The sequence below is a fragment of the Salvelinus sp. IW2-2015 genome, linkage group LG15 (genome assembly GCF_002910315.2).
Source record: "Salvelinus sp. IW2-2015 linkage group LG15, ASM291031v2, whole genome shotgun sequence".
NCBI classification, from domain to species: Eukaryota; Metazoa; Chordata; class Actinopteri; order Salmoniformes; family Salmonidae; genus Salvelinus; species Salvelinus sp. IW2-2015.
The window spans coordinates 32,289,675-32,310,693 of NC_036855.1; positions in this window are offsets into that span (position 1 = coordinate 32,289,675).

The following is a 21,019-nucleotide window of genomic DNA, read 5'->3' on the forward strand; positions in this document are numbered from 1 at the left end:
AAAAACAGCAAAACAAACAAGTCTTTGCTTTTCTTTCTTAGAGCCGGGCCAAGAAAAGCACAGAAAATCCTGCTTTAACACACGTATAATCTGTTAGCATCGCCTGTCCGTCAATACCGCTCAAGTGAGAAAACAGAAATGGACCAGCTCATCTTTTCAAACACTTACTGGATGCTTCTTCTACCTTTTTCAATGGACGTTTTAGGTCCCTTCTTGAAACGTTTTAAACAAATGCCTCTCTTCTGTTGCACATATGTTAAACAGTGGGGGTTTATTTTCAAATGCATGTTTAAGCAATATCGTATAGATGTACACTCTTAGAAAAAAGGTTCCAAAAGGGTTCTTCGGCTGTCCCCATAGGTGAACCCTTTTGGGGTTCCATGTAGAACTCTCTGTGTAAAGGGTTCTACATGGAACTCAAATGGGTTCTACCTGGAACCAAATTTATTTTTAAAAAGGGTTCTCCTATGGGGACAGCCAAAGAACCCTTTTAGGTTCTAGATAGATGACTTAGAAATAACATATTAGATAGTTTATCTGACTACTTTATGCTGTTCTGGGTATTATCATTCACACACAACAACAAAGTCCTCTCTAAATGGACTCAAAGTCAAAACAATTCAGAAGATATCATAGTGAAGAGAGAGAAGTGTGTGCGTGTGCGTGTGTTTGTGTTGTGTGTGTGTGGTGTGTGTGTTGTGTTGTGTGTGTGTGTGTGTGGTGTGTGTGTGGTGTGTTTGTGTGTGTGTGTGTGTGTGTGTGTGTGTGTGTGTGTGTGTGCGTGCGTGCGTGCGTGCTTGCGTGCGTGCGTGCGTGCGTGCGTGCGTGCGTGCGTGTGTGTGGTAGTGGTTTGGGGGGTGACTATAATTACATCCATCTGTATGTAATTACTTTGCCTTTACACCACCACCATAGCAACACGCTCTTCATCACCATATTTGGATGCATTTTTTCCATCTGATATCTGTCTTCACCTTGTCTATAGTTGTTTTAGAAATATGAATCTTGCTACACTCCTTTGATCAGAAATTAGCCAATAAATACATTCTTTTTTTTTCTTTTTTTTTGAGATGGCTGTCTGTGTCTTTTACCTGTCTTTACTACTGATTTCAGTGTAAATAAGTTGTTGCATCCAGCCTCAGCTCACTATTATAATTACACAGATTATGACATTTTCTGCAGTATAAAAAATATACAGGTTTTAAGAGTTTGAGATAGTTTTATCAGAACTCAGGGAATCCTCACTCACTGTCAAAGGCCCATGTGAGAGTAAAAAGCACTTAAACAGTTGTAAAATGCACTGGGCATAATCATGATGTGAGTGAGTATGGACAGAGTCAGAGAGATGTGCCGTGGCTCATTCTGCAAAGACATTAGACCACAGCTTTGGCCTCTGGGCTCCCCACTCTCTCACATGTGCTCAGTCTGTTTGACACAAAGCAGTGCTCGTAGGGCGCTCTGGTTAACATTAACATGCATAAACATTCACATTAATGGGGCTTTTGCAACAAAGTAAAGGTTAACACAACTCTCCCCCTCAAACAAATTAAGTGCCATTTTTCATGCAATCGATTATGCCCTGTCCATCACCATGAGGCTAATACTACTACAGCCCTGCAAATTATAAACAAACCCAGCCCGCCATTCAACCCCAGCTACCTTCCCTTCACCCCCCAGCTCCAGGTTATTTGGGCTCTGGTCTCGTCCCACAGAGTGATTGTATGGAGCCTATACTAGTTTACCTACACAGAAGATGAGGAAACTGGCCACAGTGTGAGTGGCCTTGCCAGCTTGAGAACAGTAAAACAGAAAATAAATCCTGCAGGTTGGTCAACGAGCCCTTTCTTCAGCCTACTAACATTGTTAATTTTTTGGGGAATTTTATCACATGTCTTCTAATGGCTTTATTGGGTACTTCAGATGATCACAGGTGTCTGTAATTATCTCTGGCCCTCTGTGTGGCCTTATCAAATGTAAAATAATCAAATAAGATGATAAAATAAAACATTATCTTAAATATAAACCATCAACTTAGTGAATACCATTGGTGTTTAATATAAGGGTTTCAGCATGAAATATTCTTACTCTTTTATTTATTTTACTATGTCAATAATTATGTCTTTTGTTTTGGTGAAATACTGGTGGCAGTTGGGAAAAAAGCCAATAGTTGGAAGTGATTCAGTTAAATGAAAATAATGCCACTGTGGAGTAGATGCTTTTTTCATTAATTAGGCTATTTTCTCTTGAATCATATGATCTATCCACTAGAAGTTCATGGACAATATGGACACAGATCTAAAAAATAATAATACTATATTTAAATGCATTCTTTGGTTATTCAAATATAAATGACTAAAGTTACCATAGATTGCCATATATTACCTGTTAATTACCTAAATTATTGAACATTTTAGTAACTTTGGTAAATTACCGTTAGTTTTGCAACCCTACTGCAAATGTTTTCTGACTTTTATTGATGGCTGTACTGATTGCACTGCTGGTAGGTTGTAGAGTTAGTACTGTTGTAATTCCAAATAATCAATGCTATTTGCCCAAAACTGTACACAGTATATGGGTTATATAGTACTGTCGATTTATATAGAACATATTAGATTTACAGAACTATACCAAGCAATGTCTTCAAGGTTACGTCCTAAATGGCACCCTGTTCCCTACATGTTTTGGCCCTGCTCAGAAATGTAGGGAATAGGGTGCCATTTGGGACATAAAACACATGTCTCAATCAGAACTGCAGATTGTGATCAGTAATTGGTGACATAAAGCAAATAATGATGGTACAGTCCTACAGCAACATCACATATGAGCCCAATGAAGACAGCAATCAGGAGCAGTTTTTTACCTGACATTTTGCAAACGCCAGTAAGTAATAGCAAAGGGGAAGTGATGCGAATGTCTCATTCTTGTCCTTGCACCACAAAAATGGCATTCTTACAACTTTTTCTTTACATAGCAATCAGGAACACATTACAGTTAACAAGGAAAGCATGCTGCATCCCCTCCTCACTACTGGATGTTTCTACCTCCCCCACCCCTTCCCTTTTTCTCTCCCGACCCTATACTTGATAGAAAACATGTCACAGTGTTATAAGTATGTAACACTCAAATATTTTATTTTTGCGTGTCAATTTTGTAGGTCAGAGATGAGTTCACTGATACATATTGTACCTGTAACTGTGTAATCAAACAAGTGCTATGTCTGTGTAAGGTCTCACATAAAATGGTCATACACAGTCAAACTGCTCAACTTGTGAGTTATAGCGGGATGATTAAAAGAACAGCGCTGGTTCCATGTCACTCTGCAGTGTATCTCAAACACAAGAGGCTTCCACCCTACAAGCAGCAGTGACTGACTGGCTTAGCTATGGACAGGACCAGGGTAGTCATTCACAGCCCTTGAGCACCATGGGAAAGCCAGCCAACTGAGTATGGGTCAGGTCAACCTTGTCTCCTCGCCTGACTGTCAAAATAAAAGTACCTCTCCCTCAAGCAGCTCCCTCAAGCAACACTGTCCCTTAGACCCAGCTGCTGAGAGCTATGGCACAGAGGGCTGGAAAAGCAATTAAATCAAACATGGGTGAGTGACTGCAGGACAAATGCGTCGTCAGCATTTTTCACCTATACCAGGGAAAAGTCTGTGCTTTTTTAAAGGTGGGTTATTGAACGCGAAGGGAGTATTGAATGTGAGAAAGACAACCCTAGAAAAAAAAGACCAAGACATTTTGTGTCACCAAGCGACCAGTATAGGCTAAACCATAGTAGTGAAGAGGTAAGAGACACATTGGTCCAATTCAGCCCCTCTCTTTCTTTCCTGTGGATGGCCTAAAACTTGGGGTCAGACACATTGTCTGACCTTTGGCCCTCTGGTTCACGTCTCCTCGTAATTACCTTTGCGCATCAACCCTCCTGCCACCCCCACTCAAAGACAATGTAACAATTTGTCTTTTCAATTGTCTGTCACTCACTCTCTTATAGACCTTTTCAGTGGGCGTATGTGTTTTTTTCCCCCCATTTGTATGTATTTATTTATCTTGCTTGGAGAAGTGGGGGTTGTCTGGTCCCAGAAACAGGGAGTCTTTGTTTGGGCTGGTTTCACATATGCCCCCTCCTCTGCTACCCATGCCTTCACTCTAACTCTCCATATTCAGGCTTTTTCCCTTGGTTTGTTTGGGAGACAGCCTAAGACAGGCTGATCTCAGGGTCATTGTACATGGGATTTCCATGACCATACACAAATCAATTAGGCTTTTCTACTTATTTGCCCCCAACTCATGGGGCGGCAAGCATTTGTAAGCTGTTTTCTGCTCCTTATATTATGCAAGGTTGGTCGCTATTCATTTTGTGAACAACAATGTCTTTCTCCTCTCCCAACTCACTGTTAAATTATGAGTCAGAACAGGGGTTGCATAGAAGGCCTATAACAAAATATACACCTTAAAGTTTGACCTGAAAAAACTGCAGGACTAACTAACATAATAATAAACTAAGGTTAAACACTCCCATCTCCTTATCTCCCAGACATTTTTTTGAGTTGAACTAAGGAACACAAAAATGCCAGTCAGTTTTAATATGCCAAGCCTTTCTAGCTCCAAATGCTTGATCACAGGTTTGGTACTGTTCATCTATAATACGGCTTATGGACAGTCTCAATCCAAGTCCAAGTCTTTGATAAAGGATTCATGAGGTTCTCTTGCGTCTTACGGATCTTAGCCCTGCAAACAATCCTGCCATTTAGCAGCTCCCGTTGTGTAGTCTATCCAATACAGTTCAACCAACAGAGCGCACATGGTGATTCATTTTGGGTTCCCTTTTCGATGAATGTCTCACGGTGAATGAGCCTCCACCGAGGTTCACTATTTTGACCTACTTCACCAAGTTGCCGTATTCTTATACAGATCAGTCAATGTACAGCCTCAGCCTCTGACAGCCAAGCTCCCACACCGACTATTATAGTGATTTGGCAGGATGTTGCTTACTTGCTTATGGCCGGAAGATGGCATGCCACAGCTCTCTGTTGTTCATGATAGCTGGTAGATCCTTTGTACTGAAACCAGTGTCTCTGCAGATGTTGTCCACGTACTCTACATGACCAAAAGTATGTGGACACCTGCTCGCCGAACATCTCATTTCAAAATCATGGGCCTCCACTCTTCTGGGAAGACTTTCCACTAGATGTTGGAATATTTCTGTGGGGACTTGCTTCAATTCAGCCACAAGGACACCTACAGCACCCGATGTCACAGGAAGGCCATAAAGATCATCAAGAACAACAACCACCCGAGCCGCTGCCTGTTCACCCCGCTATCATCCAGAAGGCGAGGTCAGTACAGGTGCATCAAAGCTGGGACGGAGAGACTGAAAAACAGCTTCTATTTCAAGGCCATCAGACTGTTAAACAGCCATCACTAACATAGAGTGGCTGCTGCCAGCATACAGACTCAAATCTCTGGCCGCTTTAATACATTTAATAAAATGATTTAATAAAGGTATCACTAGTCACTTTAAATAACGCCACTTTAATAATGTCTGCATATCCTACATTACTAATCTCATATGTATATACTGTATTTTATACCATCTACTGCATCTTGCCTATGCCGCACGGCCATCGCTCATCCATATATTTATATGTACATATTCTTATTCATCCCTTTACATTTGTGTGTATAAGGTAGTCGTTGTGAATTTGTTAAATTACTGCACTGTCGGAACTAGAAGCACAAGCATTTTGCTACACTCACATTAACATCTGCTAACCATGTGTATGTGACCAATAAAATTTGATTTGATTTGATTTGAAGAGCATTCGTGAGGTTGGGCACTGATGTTTCCGGCACAGCCAGAAGAGGACTGGCCACCCCTCATAGCCTGGTTCCGCTCTAGGTTTCTTCCTAGGTTTTGGCCTTTCTAGGGAGTTTTTCCTAGCCACCGTGCTTCTACACCTGCATTGCTTGCTGTTTGGGGTTTTAGGCTGGGTTTCTGTACAGCACTTTGAGATATCAGCTGATGTAAGAAGGGCTAATGTAAGAAAGGCGATTAGGCCTGGCTCGCAGTCGGCATTCCAATTTATCCCAAAGGTGTTCGATGGGGTTGAAGTCAGGGCTATATGCAGGCCAGTCAAGTTCTTCCACACCGATCTCAATAAACCATTTCTGTATGGACTTCGATTTGTGCATGGGGGCATTGTCATGCTGAAACAGGAAAGGGCCTTCCCCAAACGGTAAAGCACAATTCATAACTCCAGAGAACGCGTTTCCACTGCTCCAGACTCCAATGACGGCAGGCTTTACACAACTTAAGCCGACGCTTGGCATTGCGCATGGTGAACTTAGGCTTGTGTGCGGCTGCTAGGCCATGGAAACCCATTTCATGAAGCTACCGACGTACAGTGCTGACATTGCTTCCGGAGTCAGTTTAGAACTCTGTAGTGAGTGTTGCAACCGAGGACAGACAATTTTTACACTTTATGCTCTATTAGCACTCGGCGGTCCCGTTCTGTGAGCTTGTGTGGCCTACCGCCTCGCAGCTGAGCCATTGTTACTCCTAGATGTTTCCACTTCACAATAACAGAAGCTCTAGCATGGGAGAAATATTATGAACTGACTTGTTGGAAAGGTGGAATCATATGGCGGTGCCACGTTGAAAGTCACTGAGCTCTTCAGTAAGTCCATTCTACTGCCAATGTTTGTCAATGGAGATTGCATGGCTGTGTGCTCGATTTTATAAACCTGTCAGCAGTTTGAAGGGGTGTCCACATAATAAATAGAGGACTATATATGGAATAGGGTACCATTTGAGAAACCATGATCTGTTGTCAGCATGTTCATTTAGACTTGATTGTCTCAAGGTGATGCTCCCCTCACCCTTTAGAAGGTTCAGAGAACAATGGCAAACCTCAGGGAGGGTGAACAAAGCAGAGGAAATGTTGACATGTAAAGGTAACATGGCCCATGTATGGTAATTGTTATAAATATCTCAGGGCACTGCTGCTGAGGCCACGGATGATTACTCTGCCCGAAGAGTGGTCACACTGTAACAATAGTCATTATGTGAGCCTTTGACCATCGGCTCCTTGGGCCTCTTTTATTGTTTGGTAATCATTGCGGGAAATCAGATGGAATGGAATACTTCTAACCACAGAGAACACAACATTCCAATGGTTCCAACAGCGCTGTATGGTAATGAAAGCCAGAGGAGGAAAGAGTAGATATTTCAATTTTAGACCATGTAATCTCAAGTGGTTTTGGAGGGGTAAACACAATCATTATTCCACCCCTTTTGGTTTGCACAAGCCATTCATTTTCATTATTGTCTATCATGTTTCTTATGAACCACAAATTTATGACAATTGTTGAGACAAAATGGAGTGAATACCATGGTTTGCTTTGATCAATCTAAATTGCACTGAGAAAGAGTAAGTGGATAGTTTAATTGAAAACGATGTAGCTAGGAGCTAAGTTAAAAAAACAAAGCAATTTAACAATTACACAACTTGTGCAATATATAAGTATTAGTTCAATTTAATTTAAAACCATGTCCTCAATCTCATGCTTCTGGTTGGCAAGAAAGAAAGAAATTAAGGTCATTGCTACATGTGTACAATCATACGCTAGGATTACATAAACCAGGAGTATACTGTAAAGCAGTGGTTCCCAAACTTTTTATAATCCRGTACCCCTTCAAATATTCAACCTCCAGCTGCATACCACCTCTAGCACCAGGGTCAGTGCACTCTCAAATGTTGTTTTTTGCCATCATTGTAAGCCTGCCACACACACACTATTCAATGCATTTATTAAACATAAGAATGAGTGTCACAACCCGGCTCATGGGAAGTGGGAAGTGGCAAAGAGCTCTTATAGGACAAGGGCACAAATAATAATATAATAATAATCAATAATTTTGCTCTTTATTTAGCCATCTTACTTATAAAACCTTATTGGTTCATCAAAAATAGTGAATAACTSACCACAGGTTAATGAGAATGGTATGCTTGAAAGGATGCCCATAACTCTACAATGTTGGGTTGTATTGGAGAGAGTCTCAGTCTTAAGTCATTTTCCACACACCGTCTGTCCCTGTATTTAGTTTTCATGCTAGTGAGGGCCGAGAATCCACTRTCACATAGGTACGTGGTTGCAAAGGGCATCAGTGTCTTAACAGTGRGATTTGCCAAGGCAAGAAATTCTGAGCGCAGCCCTATCCAGAAATCTGGCAGTGGCTTCTGATTAAATAACATTTTCACAGAACCYCTTGTTGCAATTTCGATGAGGCTCGCTTGTTCAGATATCGGTAAGTGAACTGGTGGCATGTTATGAAAGGGATAACGAATCCAGTTGTTTGTGTCGTCCGTTTCGGGAAAGTACCTGKGTAATTGCACACCCAGCTCACTCAGGTGCTTTGCTATATCACATTTGACATTGTCCATAAGCTTGAGTTCATTTGCACTCAAAAAATCATACAACGATGGAAAGTGTGCTGTTCTTGATAATGCAGACAGAAAAGGGCTCCAACTTCTTAATCATAGCCTCAATTTTGTACCGCACATTGAAAATAGTTGCGGAGAGTCCCTGTAATCCTAGATTCAGATCATTCAGGTGAGAAAAAACATCACCCAGATAGGCCAGTCGTGTGAGAAACTCGTCATCATGCAAGCGGTCAGACAAGTGAAAATTATGGTCAGTAAAGAAAACTTTAAGCTCTRAATTAACTTCTCAATTWAAAAAAAMATGTTATTACTTTGCCCCTTGATAACCAGCGCACATCTGTTTGTTGTAAAAGCGTTACATGGTCGCTGGCCACATCATTGCATAATGTAGAAAATACACAAGAGTTCAGGGGCCTTGCTTTAACAAAGTTAACCATTTTCACTTTGTGTCCAAAACTCTTTCAAGCTGTCAGGCATTCCCTTGAGCAATAGCCTCCCGTGGATGCTGCAGTGTACCCAAGTGGCGTCTGGAGCAACAGCTGCAGCGTTACCACTCCACTATGTCTCCCTGTCATGGCTTTTGCGCCATCAGTACAGATTACTTCACGAATCCCGCTTCCTGAGCGTTTTTGCCTGTGTTCTGTCCTGGAGTGTTTTTCCGGTGTCCTGGAACGCACCCTGTCTGGTTGCCGGGCGACGTACTAGTTGGGAATCCTCTGATTACCCGCACCGTATCCCATCAGCTATCTGCACACCTGGTCCGATCATCACCCTCCACTTCATAAGCTCTGACCTGACATCCATTCCCTGCCGGATCGTTAGCCATGAACATCATTCACCCGGAACAACTCATCCCATCCCTACCTGGTCGTCGGTGACTCAGTTACTTCCTTGGATCTGCTTACTCAATTCCATCAACCACCTCCGCTGCCCGCTCCGCTACTTGATTTTTCTATCACACATTTACACTTGTAAATAAATACTCACCTTCGTCTTACTCTCATGTCCTGGTCTGCTTCTGGGTCTACTTTAGAGATCGTACAGAACGATCCGGCCAAGATGAACCCCAGCGGACCGGACTCCGTTGCCATGCCATTACCCAGCAGGAGAAGTATTGGGACAACCAACAACACGGCGCTACCAGGAGATAAGCGTTTTCAGCCGGAACTTCTCTGCTAGCTTGCACGGAGTATCCAAGGATCAGCTCAGTTTGCCGCCGCGTCATCCACCACCTGTTTTCACCCCTCTCACCTGCCGCTTCTGGAGCGATTCGCCTTCCGTGCAGCCGACGGCCCTGATAAGTACGAAGGGGATTTGCGGAAGATGCCGTTCATTCTTATGCCAGTGGGTTTAGTTTTTTGATCTGCAGCCATACCTCTTACGGCCACAGAGAAGGCTAGGATAGCTTTTTTATTGAACTGCTGCGTGGTAAAGCTCTGAAGAGGCTTCAGCCGTTTGCGAACGACAGACACCTGCATGGCGTCATACCTGGAGTTCACGGCAGAGATGAGAAATCTTTTTGACCATCCAGTCCGAGGTAAGGACGCAGCTAAACGTCTTTTCTCTCTCCCCAAGGAGCATCGCAGTGTGACAGACTTTGTATCGAATCAGGACATTGGCTGTGGAGAGTGGTTGGAATGAGAGTCATACAAAGCTGCCCTTTTACCAGGGTGTCGGGAGCAACTCAAGACGCAGCTGCATCTCCTATCCAGAGCCTAGTGACCTGACAGTTTGGTCACTCATATCTCATTCGGCGTGGATAATAGAGCTCCGAGACAGATGAAGGAGGGAGAAGCAGTGGGCGCCGCCAGTCAAAATCAAAAGGCAAATCGGTTACCAGTCGGTCAGGAAAGTGGGACCAGAACGGTGTTGATCATTATTCCCCACCCGGATTAGGAGTGGTTCTTCGCCAGATCCTGAACCCATGCAAGTGGCGACACGGCGCTTAACTAAGGAGGAGCCCAACGTAGACGTCGAACCAAACAGCTGCCCCTCTACTGGTGGAGCTCGGGACATCTACATGCTCGCTTGTCTCAGCCACCCGTTAAACTGCCGCGGCTCGCTAGTTTTGGACGACTTTTAGCGAGCCAGTTTCAACCTCCAAGAAGCCTGTCAGACCCCGTTTTCCTGCGACCCTCATGAATAAGAATCAGAGTTTTAGCGATGAACGCTCTTTATCTGATTCAGGTGCCGATGGCAGTTGGTGGAACAGCTGGGGCTTTCCAAGGAGCCATTGCCGGAAGCCATTGAACAACCACCTGAACGGCAGTAGTCTGGCACGATCACTATGAGGACTGAACCAGTTAAGATGTTGTTGTCGGGGAATCATCAGAGGTTATCTCTTTCTTCATTCTGCCTTCGCCCCATGTTCCTCTGGTTCTTGGACCCCTGGCTGAGAGAACACAATCCCCGTTTGATTGGTTGACGGGTAAAGGTACTAGTTGGGAGCACTTGAGTGTCATGCTAACTGGCCTTAGACTGCCTGTTCTCATTGCTTTCCCATCAGGTCAGTGAGTCGCTCCCCTGATTTGTCCCTGGTCCAGAAACATATTCACGATTTGGGTGAAATATCAGTAAGCAGAAGGCTCTGTCATCTTCCTCCCCACCAGACCTTATGACTGTGCGACTTAATCTGTTCCCTGGAGCTGCCATTCCCAACGGACGGTTATACAGTATCTCTCGACCTGAGCGTGAAGCCTTGGAGACCTACATCAAGAGTCTCTAGCTGCAGGTCTCATTCGCCCCTCGTCATCACCCCTGGAGCAGGATTCTTTTTTGTGAGCAAGAAGGATGGCTCTCTTCGACCGGTATTGATTATCCGGGGTTGAATATGATATACGGTCAAAAACAAGTATCCCGTCCCTCTTATGAGCTCTGCTTTCGACTCTTTACAGGTGCTACGGTGTTTACGAAGCTGACCTACGCAATGCTTATCATTTGGTTCGGATCAGAGAGGGGGACGAGTGGTTGATCTGGGTTCAATCACCTATGGGACATTTCGAGTACCAGGTGTGCCGTTTGGACTGACCAACGCTCCTGCTGTGTTCCAAAGTATGGTGAATGACTGTGCTGAGAGATTGATTTGGTATTTTTGTGTTCGTTTACCTGCAGATATCCTCATCGTTCTCGAGGGAGCTTTCTAGCCACGTCCAGCAGGTCCTGCAGCGTTTATTGGAGAACCGCCGTTCGTGAAGGCTGAAAAGTGTGATTTTCACGCCCACCCTACGTCTTCCCGGTACATCATCTCCAGGGAGAGATCAAGATGGACAAGAGAAGGTTCGGCGGTCGGATTGCGGCCCAGCCCGGTACGAGATTGCAGCTCCAGAGATTTCCTGGGGTTGCGAACTTCTATCGGAGGTTTATCCGTGATTACAGCCGGGTGGCCGCCCCTTTAACTGCCCTGACGTCTTGCACCAGAAATTTCTGTTGGACTCCTGAGCAGACCGGCATTTCTGGACTTGAAAGAGCCGATTCACCAACGCCCCGATTTCTCTCTCAACCTGACACTTCCCGTCAGTTTGTTGTTGAGGTGGACGCGTCTGATGTGGGGTGGGCGCCATCCTGTCCCAGCGTAGCTCCACTGACGGTAAACTCCATCCCGCGCCTTCTACTCTCTTGTCGTCTTTCACCAGCAGAGAGAAACTACGATGTGGGTAACCGGGAGCTTCTCGCTGTGAAGCTTGCCTTGGAGGAGTGCGCCCTGGTTGGAGGGAGCGAAGCAACCGTTTTGTCTGGACTGACCACCAAGAATCGTGGCTTACGTGCAATCGGCTAAACGTCTCAACTCCCGTCAGGCCAGGTGGCTTGTTTTTGGGACGCTTCAATTTTCCCTGACGTTCCGACCGGTCGAAGAACGGCAAGGCGCGCCGCTTGTCCCGATGTTCTCCAAGACGGAGGAGAGTGGGGCCAAGACTGAGACGATTCTTCCCCAGAACTTGTGCGTGGGAGCCGTTACATGGAGGATTGAGGAGGATGTGATGCGCGGCCTTCGGACGCAGCCCGGCCCCGGTAACGGTCCACCCGGTCGTGGTGTTCGTGCCTGAGTCGGTCCGTTCTGCTGTCCTTCAGTGGTCCCAAGCCAGCAAGATAGCTTGTCACCCTGCGTTGCTCGGACTATGGCGCTACTGCGCAGACATTTGGTGGCCTGCCATGGAGAAGAGACCCGGAGGTGTTGCCGCTTGTCCTGTTTGTGCGGCAGAATAAGAGTAACCAATCGGCCCAGCTCTGGGCTTCTTCACCCACCCTACCTATTCCCGGCGACCTTGGTCGCATATGGCCCGGACTTTGTCACCGGGGCCCTCTTCTGTTGGGAACCGACGTCATTCTGACCATTGTGGACAGATTCAGCAAGTTTGCTCACTTGTCCCCATCTCCAAGCTTCCATCTGCCACTGAGACGTCCGAGATCCTGTTAGGGAGGTTTCAGGGTCCACGGGTTGCCAGTGACATTGTTTCGGACCGTGGTCCTCAGTTTACCTTCTCGTCTGAGATCTTCTGTTTTGCCATTGGAGCTACAGTCAGTCTCACATCTGGATTTCACCCCCAACTAGATGTTCAGGCGGAGAAGCAACCAGAAAGATGAGTCCACGCTGCGCTGCCTTGTCTCCTCTGATCCCCACCTCTTGGTCCTCTCAGTACCTCGGTCGAGGATGCCATAATACTCTCCTTCATCTGCACATGGGATGTCTCCCTTCCGTGCCTGTACGGTACCAACCTCCCTTGTTTCCTTCTCAGGAGAGGGATCTCCTCGGTCCCTCTGTCCAGGCCCACATTCGTCGTTGCCACCGGACCTGGCATCGGGCCAGGAAGGCCCTCCTTAGAGTTTCTGACCGGTATCAGATTCCAGGCGAAGCGTCGCCGTATTCCTGCCCCCGCTTTACCATCGGAGATAAGGTTTGGTTGGCTACACGGGATCTTCCTCTACGACTGAGTCGAGGAAACTTCACAGAGAGTTCATTGTGTCCGTTTGTGGTGAAGAACATTAATCCTGTTGTGGTCCGACTCAAGTTGCCTGCAACGCTTAGAGTACACCCCACCTTTCAGTCTCCCGCCTCAAGCCGGTTCTCCTCAGTCCTCTGTTGCCCCTCCTCCTCCTGTCCTCCTCCTCCGGATGATCGGAGGTGGTCCTGCCTACACGGTGCGCCGCAATCAAGACTCCAGACGCGGGCGTCGAGGTTCCAGTATTCGTTGATTGGGAAGGATATGGCCCAGAGGAGAGGAGTTGGATCCTCGCGTCAATGACCTTGATGCTGACCTGCTTCGTGACTTTCTACCGCCTCCACCCTGCGCTCGCGTTAGTCCGCCCGGTGGCGTTCGTCGGAGGGGGACTGTCACGAATCCCGCTTCCTGAGTCTGTTTTTGCCTGTGTTCTGTCCTGGAGTGTTTTCCCGGTGTTCCCTGGAACGCACCCTGTCTGGTGCCGGGCGACGTAGCTAGTTGGGAATCTCTGATTACCCGCACCTGTATCCCATCAGCTATCTGCACACCTGGTCCTGATCATCACCCCTCCACTTCATAAGCTCTGACCTACATCCATTCCCTGCCGGATCGTTAGCCATGAACATCATCACCCGGAACACTCATCCCATCCCTACCTGGTCGTCGGTGACTTCAGTTACTTCCTTGGATCTGCTTGCTCAATTCCATCAACTCACCTCCGCTGCCTGCCGCTACTTGGATTTTCTATCACTACATTTACACTTGTAAATAAATACTCACCTTCGTCTTACTCTCCTTGTCCTGGTCTGCTTCTGGGGTTCTACTTTAGAGAATCGTGCAGATACCAACACATCTTGACCACCAAAGTCCAATTTGCAAGATCACAACGCTGTCCAGTACTTTTAAAATATCCTCTCACGTTGTCCTGGTTTCCAGTGGTTTGCAGAAGAGGATGTCTTCCTTAATTGACCCCCAATAAACGTAACAGACATATACCAGGAGCTGTAGCACGTCTYTTGACTCATCCAGCTGTAACGCATATAATTCACTGGCTTGTATGCGAAGCAGTAATTGTTTCAAAACATCTTCTGCCATGTCACTGAAAACCTGTCACTGTGAAACAGTGTTGTTTGATGAAGTCATTGTCTGTATAGTTTTTTMAGCCTTTTCCCCCAGCATTGTCACAGCCATATCCCAGCCATTTCAAGCATAGTAGTGGCGGCATCATGGTATGGGTATGCTTGACATCGGCAAAGAGTGGGGAGTTTTTCAGGATAAAAAGAAACAGGATGGAGCTAAGCACAGGCAAAATCCTAGAGGAAAACTTGCTTCAGTCTGCTTTACACCAGACACTGGGAGAGGAATTCACCTTTCAGCAGGACAATAACTTACAWCACAAGGRCAAATCTACAATGAAGTTGCTTATCAAGAAGACGGTGAATGTTTTTGAGTGGCCAAGCTACAGTTTTGACTTAAATCTGCTTTAAAATCTATGGCAAGATTAGAAAATTGGTGTCTAGCCATGATCCCCAACACCTTGACCCAAGAAGACTCACAGCTGTAATTGCTGCCAAAGGTGTGTCTAGCATGTGAGGTGAATACTTACCAAGCTATTAGGGTTTTATTTTTCATTAATCTTTGAAACATTTCAGAACATCTCMTCCACTTTGACAGAGTATTTTATGTAGAACTTTACAAAAAAATTACAATTACATACATTTTTATCCCACTTTGTAACACAACAAAATGTGAAGAAATCCAAGGGGGTGAATGCCTTTGATAGGCACTGTAGGTCATAGGCACTCACAAATGGTGCCATAAAACTGTCTCGATTTAACGGGATGTTTAACGCCTCTCAGATTGCTGAGCAAAATTAGAAGTAATCTGATTCCACAATCCCAGTCAAAACATGCCCACTATGAGGGTAACACACATTAACTTCAAGAATTAATGGTAAGCATTTGCGACAATGCAGGCTAGGGCTATATCTACATTTCAATATTTGTACCAAAAATACTCCAATAATCAATATTGGTCTTAGGGTATTGTTAAAAAAAACATAGCTAATTATTTTATCTTGTGAACCCTAAAACAATGTCGTCAATTGTTTTAGGGTTCGTAAGATAAAACAGTATAATGCCTGACTGTTCATGAGGATCTAGCCTATTAAATCAATCAATTATGCCAGACTGTAACGGTTCTCGTGGGCTGAAGGAAGAGTGGACCAAGGTGCAGCGTTTAAAGTGTTCATGATTTAATCTAAAAAACCAAATCGAACAAAAACCAACAAACAGGAGAACGAAAGCAAACCAGTTCTGTCTGGGGCAGACACAAAACAGAAAACAACTACCCACAAAACACAGGTGGAAAAAGGCTACCTAAGTATGGTTCTCAATCAGAGACAACGATAGACAGCTGCCTTTGATTGAGAACCACACCCGGCCAAACACATAGAAATAGAAAACATAGAACAAAAACATAGAATGCCCACCCCAACTCACGCCCTGACCAACCAAAATAGAGACATAAAAAGGAACCCTAAGGTCAGGGCGTGACACAGACCAAAACTAGGGTAGAGATATTTTGTATTGATGCAACCCACTAGGCACACCACGTKATTTCAATGTGGATAACTGGGTAGTATTTGGTTGAGATGTTGATCAATAAGATTACAACCTATAATCACCCACTCAAAAWGAAAGCAAAAGTTAGTTGAATTTCCAATGTGTTATCACTATGCTTTCAACCATCTTAAAGCACAACCAAATTCCAATGGAAAAATAACGTCAGATTTTTTTGTTTAATTGTCATCCAAATGTAATGTGTATCACTGCACTTTCAACCATTTAAAAGCGCAGCAAAGTTAAAACGGGAATACAAGGTCAGATATTTTGTTTATTTATGCAAGAGATGAATGTGTAATCACTGTGCTTCATTTAATAGCAGAACCAAGTGACCTGGATTACAGTTGAGATTACATTATTAAAAGTACATGGTGCAAGGGATCAATGCCGTTCGAGATTCTGCACAGATTAATACTGACCCGCAATTACCTATGCATGCTATCTTGAACKTGCAGCTTTATATGATTACATAAGAAGAAATGTATAGTTACAGTAACCTCAAAATGTAGCCATGGAGGTGTTACTAGTTTTAAGGTTGATGCTACATTATTTTGTAAGATATCCTTCATTTTAGGCTATTTACTGTGTTACAAAAGTAATTTTGAATAGTGTTTGGTTGACAACACAACCAAATATCAACATTTAAAGGAGATGCATCTACTGCTTGGATAGATCCATCTGAGCCACAGGCAAAAATCTCATAKTTTTTGGGCTGAGTTGGAGACATGAATCAAACATCTAATTTGTTAACTTGTGGATCAAGTATCAACATTTCACATCTCCATCTAGAACAAAAATGTAAGTTAAAGAATAGGACTAAATCAAATCAAACTTGAAATGCACTTTAAATTAAGTTTGATTTGATTTAGTCCTATTCTTTAAATTAGATTTTTGGTTCAGTTGGAGACCAACATATAATTTATTAATTTGTAGACAAACTAGAGATAAAAGCCAGACTAAGTCACTGGCACAGATGGAACTATCCAAGCAGAAAATACATCTTCTTCAAATGTCAAATTTTGTTGCGTTGGCAACCAWACACAATTCAATATCACTGCATATCATTACATTTTAAATCAACCAGTGCTTGAAACCCTAGGCCTATTMTATTGTCTATTTTTAGTTGAATTATGGTTTGAATTGAAACAATAGCTGTTGCAAAAGTATGTGGACAGCCCTTCAAATTAGTTGATTCAGCTATTTCAGCCACACCTGTTGCTGACAGGTGTATTAATTCGAGCACACACCCATGGAATCTCCATAGACAAACATTGGCATTTGAATGGCCTTAAGAAGAGCTCAGTGACTTTCAACGTGGCATCGTCATACGACCTTTCCAAAAAATCAGTTTGTCAAATCTCTGTTCTGCTAGATCTGCCTTATTTATTTATTTTTTATTTCACCTTAGTCAACTGTACGTCCTGTTATTGTGAAGTTTAAATGTCTAGGAGCAACAACGGCGCAGCTGAGAAGTGGTAGGCCATTACAAGCTCACAGAARGGGATCACTGAGTGCTGAAGCTTGTAGCGCGTAAAAATCACATGTCCTTGGTTGCAACACTCACTACCGAGTTCCAAACTGCCTCTGGAAGCAACGTCAGCACAATAATTGTTCGTCAGGAGCTTCATAAAATGGATTTCCATGGCAGAGCAGCCGCACACAAGCCTAAGATCACCATGCGCAATGCCAGGCGTCGGCTGGGGTGGTGTAAAGCTCGCCGCCATTGGACTCTGGAGCAGTGGACACGTGTTCTCTGGAGCGATGAATCACGCTTCACCATCTGGCAATCCGATGGACAAATCTGGGTTTGGCGGATGCCAGGAGAACGCTACCTGCCCCAACGCATAGTGCCAACTATAAAGTTTGGTGGAGGAGGAATAATGGTCTGGGGCTGCTTTTCATGATTTGGGCTAGGCCCCTTAGTTCCAGTAAAGGGAAATCTTAACGCTACAGCATACAATGACATTGTAGACGATTCTGTGCTTCCAACTTTGTGGCAACAGTTTGGGGAAAGCCTTTTTCTGTTTCAGCATGACAATGCTGAACACAAAGCGAGGTCTATACAGAAAGGATTTGTCGAGATCGGTGTGGAAGAACTTGACTGGCCTGCACAGAGGCCTGACTTCAACCCCATTGAACACCTTTGGGATGAATTGGAACGCCGACTGCGAACCAGGCCTAATCGCCCAACATCAGTGCCCGACCTCACTAATGCTCTTGTGGCTGAATGGAAGCAAATCCCCATAGCAATGTTCCAACATCTAATGGAAAGCCTTCCCAGAAGAGTGGAGCCTGTTATGTCAGCAAAGGGGGGACCAACTCCATATTAATGCCCATGATTTTGGAATGAGATGTTGGACGAGTAGGTGTCAACATCCTTTTGGTAATGTAGTGTAGCATCATTAATGATATTTGAGGAAAGTATGGTCACATTTAATTTGTGCTGCTAAACCTACCCTTTGAAATGACTTCGATAGCAACAGTACATCTATTTAGTTTTTAAGTGGAGATCTCTTAACAATCACTCTCATGATAGCACATTGGTAATACTCAGTGACAAATATCATAGCTAAGTCGGGCTTGGTTAAAACCTTTAATGGGAGACCAAAGGTTAGCTGTAGATAGATCAATTCTCCAGGTGATGGCCAGTCTATTCTTTTTTTTTTTTGAAAGTGGATATAACCTTGAATATTTGACTTTGTTTTAAAGGTACAAATAGAACATATTTCATATAAGTTTTGTCTATGTAGAAATTGGGTTACCACGATGACATAATCCTGTGGTTGAAATTATACCCTCAGTTGATGACTTTTTTTCAAATCCAATGTATTTTCCAAGTAGATTCCACGTCATAATACGTTGACAAATAACATTGAAATAATGTCGATTCAACCAGTTTGTGCCCAGTGGGATTTGTCATCTTTGTCTTTGCAAAAGGTCTGCCGTTAGAGGCACAGTTTAGACACAGCAATATCTGAGTGTGTCTAAAAAGGAGGGGAGAGAGCGGGATGGGGGAAGGAATTAGTACTTACGAGAAAATGTGACTTAACCAAGGGACTGAAATGCACCAAACTGATAAAAGACACTCTAAACAGGATATTAAACAGCTAATAAACATTTAGAGCCATATAATGTTTCCCCTTAAATGCCTGCGAGGCAGGTTGAAGAGTGTGATTGTTTACATTTTCATAGGGTGTTGAATGAAAACTGCCGACCACATATGATGTAGTAAATCATGAGGAGTCGAGATAATAATTACACCACGTCATTATGTCGGTAATTTGGGGTAGGCCAGGGGATTCCTGGGGTGGCACGCTTCACTTTCAATAAACCTCCGGCGTCTGTGATTACGTGAGTGGGAAATAATGATTCGGAGTTCAAAGGTCTCAAAAATACAAAGAATTCATTCATAAATTCCACAAGGCTTATGGATGCTGTTGAATTTCATGGAGTCTTCCAACACGAATACCAGTAGGAACTCTTCTCATTATAAAAGCCCCTTGCTTTATAATGGTTTTCCACTTTGCCTCAAACAAACAAATTAAATAAGAACACTAAAGCAAACAAAGAAACACTATTGCCACGTGCTCCAATTTGGCACAAAACACACTATGCTATTCCATCTTGGCTTCCACAGGGAGTGCACAGGAAGCTGTTGGTGGCAGAGAGGACATTAAGGGKCATTAGCTAAGCACAAGGATCTCAGATTAGCAGCGTATATTACAGGTTTTAAATTGACTATAGGAAAAAAATGGAAAACTGTTCCAGTTGTGTGTCTTCACTTATTAGTCTCATGGCTGTAAATCTGAGTTTAAAAGGAACCAGCTTGCATCCCTCCTCATGGGTTGCAGGATCTCAAGCCAAAGCCAAAGGGTGGCCTCTGCCTTACGAAATGATAATAACTCCAAGCAGTCCAAGTGGGCCCATTTCACGCTTGTCTCCTGGAGAATCATGCTGGTAGAGTGCACACAAAATGACTGACAGTGTGCACAGACTGAATTATGCGCTCCTAAATGGCACCCTATTTCCTATTTAGGGCACTACTTTGGACCAGAGCCTATCTATATAGGGAATAGGGTTCCATTTGGGATACCCAATTGACTAAGTGGATGGATAACTGGGGCCCTCAAGACAACCTCCATTTATACTCCATTCAGCATCAGTCTTGTTTCTTCATGGATTACATTAATCTATACTGTTTTGAGTTTTTTGTTCATTTGAGCATGTAATGATGGAATAGGTCTGTGGGTGGGTGGTGAAGGCTTTCAAGGGGATCTGCTTTTTCTTGTTCTACTGTATGCTGAAGTGATGATCTCTGTTTCCCTAACATCACTTTCTTACAGTACTTAGGCCCTTTGCTCCTTTGGGGGCATCGYCCATCGATGACTACTCTCCATCTCACTCTGTTCTGGGATGCCTTCTCCAGCTTGTTCCACCCCACGCCAGATTTCCTTATATCTGTCTTTCTTGAGGGATGTCATCTGAGTTCAGACATGATATATGTTTACAATATCTGACACATAGACCTACTCCAAAATGAGGAATATACACAACCCTTTGTTATAGCCTCATGCTATCATACATAGGCCCCTTCAGTTGTAAATTAATGTAATTCATATATGTCCTACATCACTAGATTTAGGGAACCCTTGGAACAGTTGACATGCAATATAGTATATTATGGGTAAACTATAATTGTGTAACCTAACCGTTGCAATTACTGACCAGCTTGAGGGCATTTCTCCCTGATGAACCGTGACATATTTACATGGCGGTTACTGCCATCCTTGGCTCCTGAAAGGAACTGCATCTCATTTCCAGTTACGTACACTCAGCTGATCAAAGAGGCATAACCTATAGCTCAGGCAGAACACAGACAAAACAAGGAGTTATTACTTTTGTATCATTTGCTTTCCCATGCAATGAAACAAATCAGGAACAAATGTCCTATAATTAACTTTCCTTCAAACATCTTACTAGGTACAGGCCCAACAACCCTAAATAATATTTTA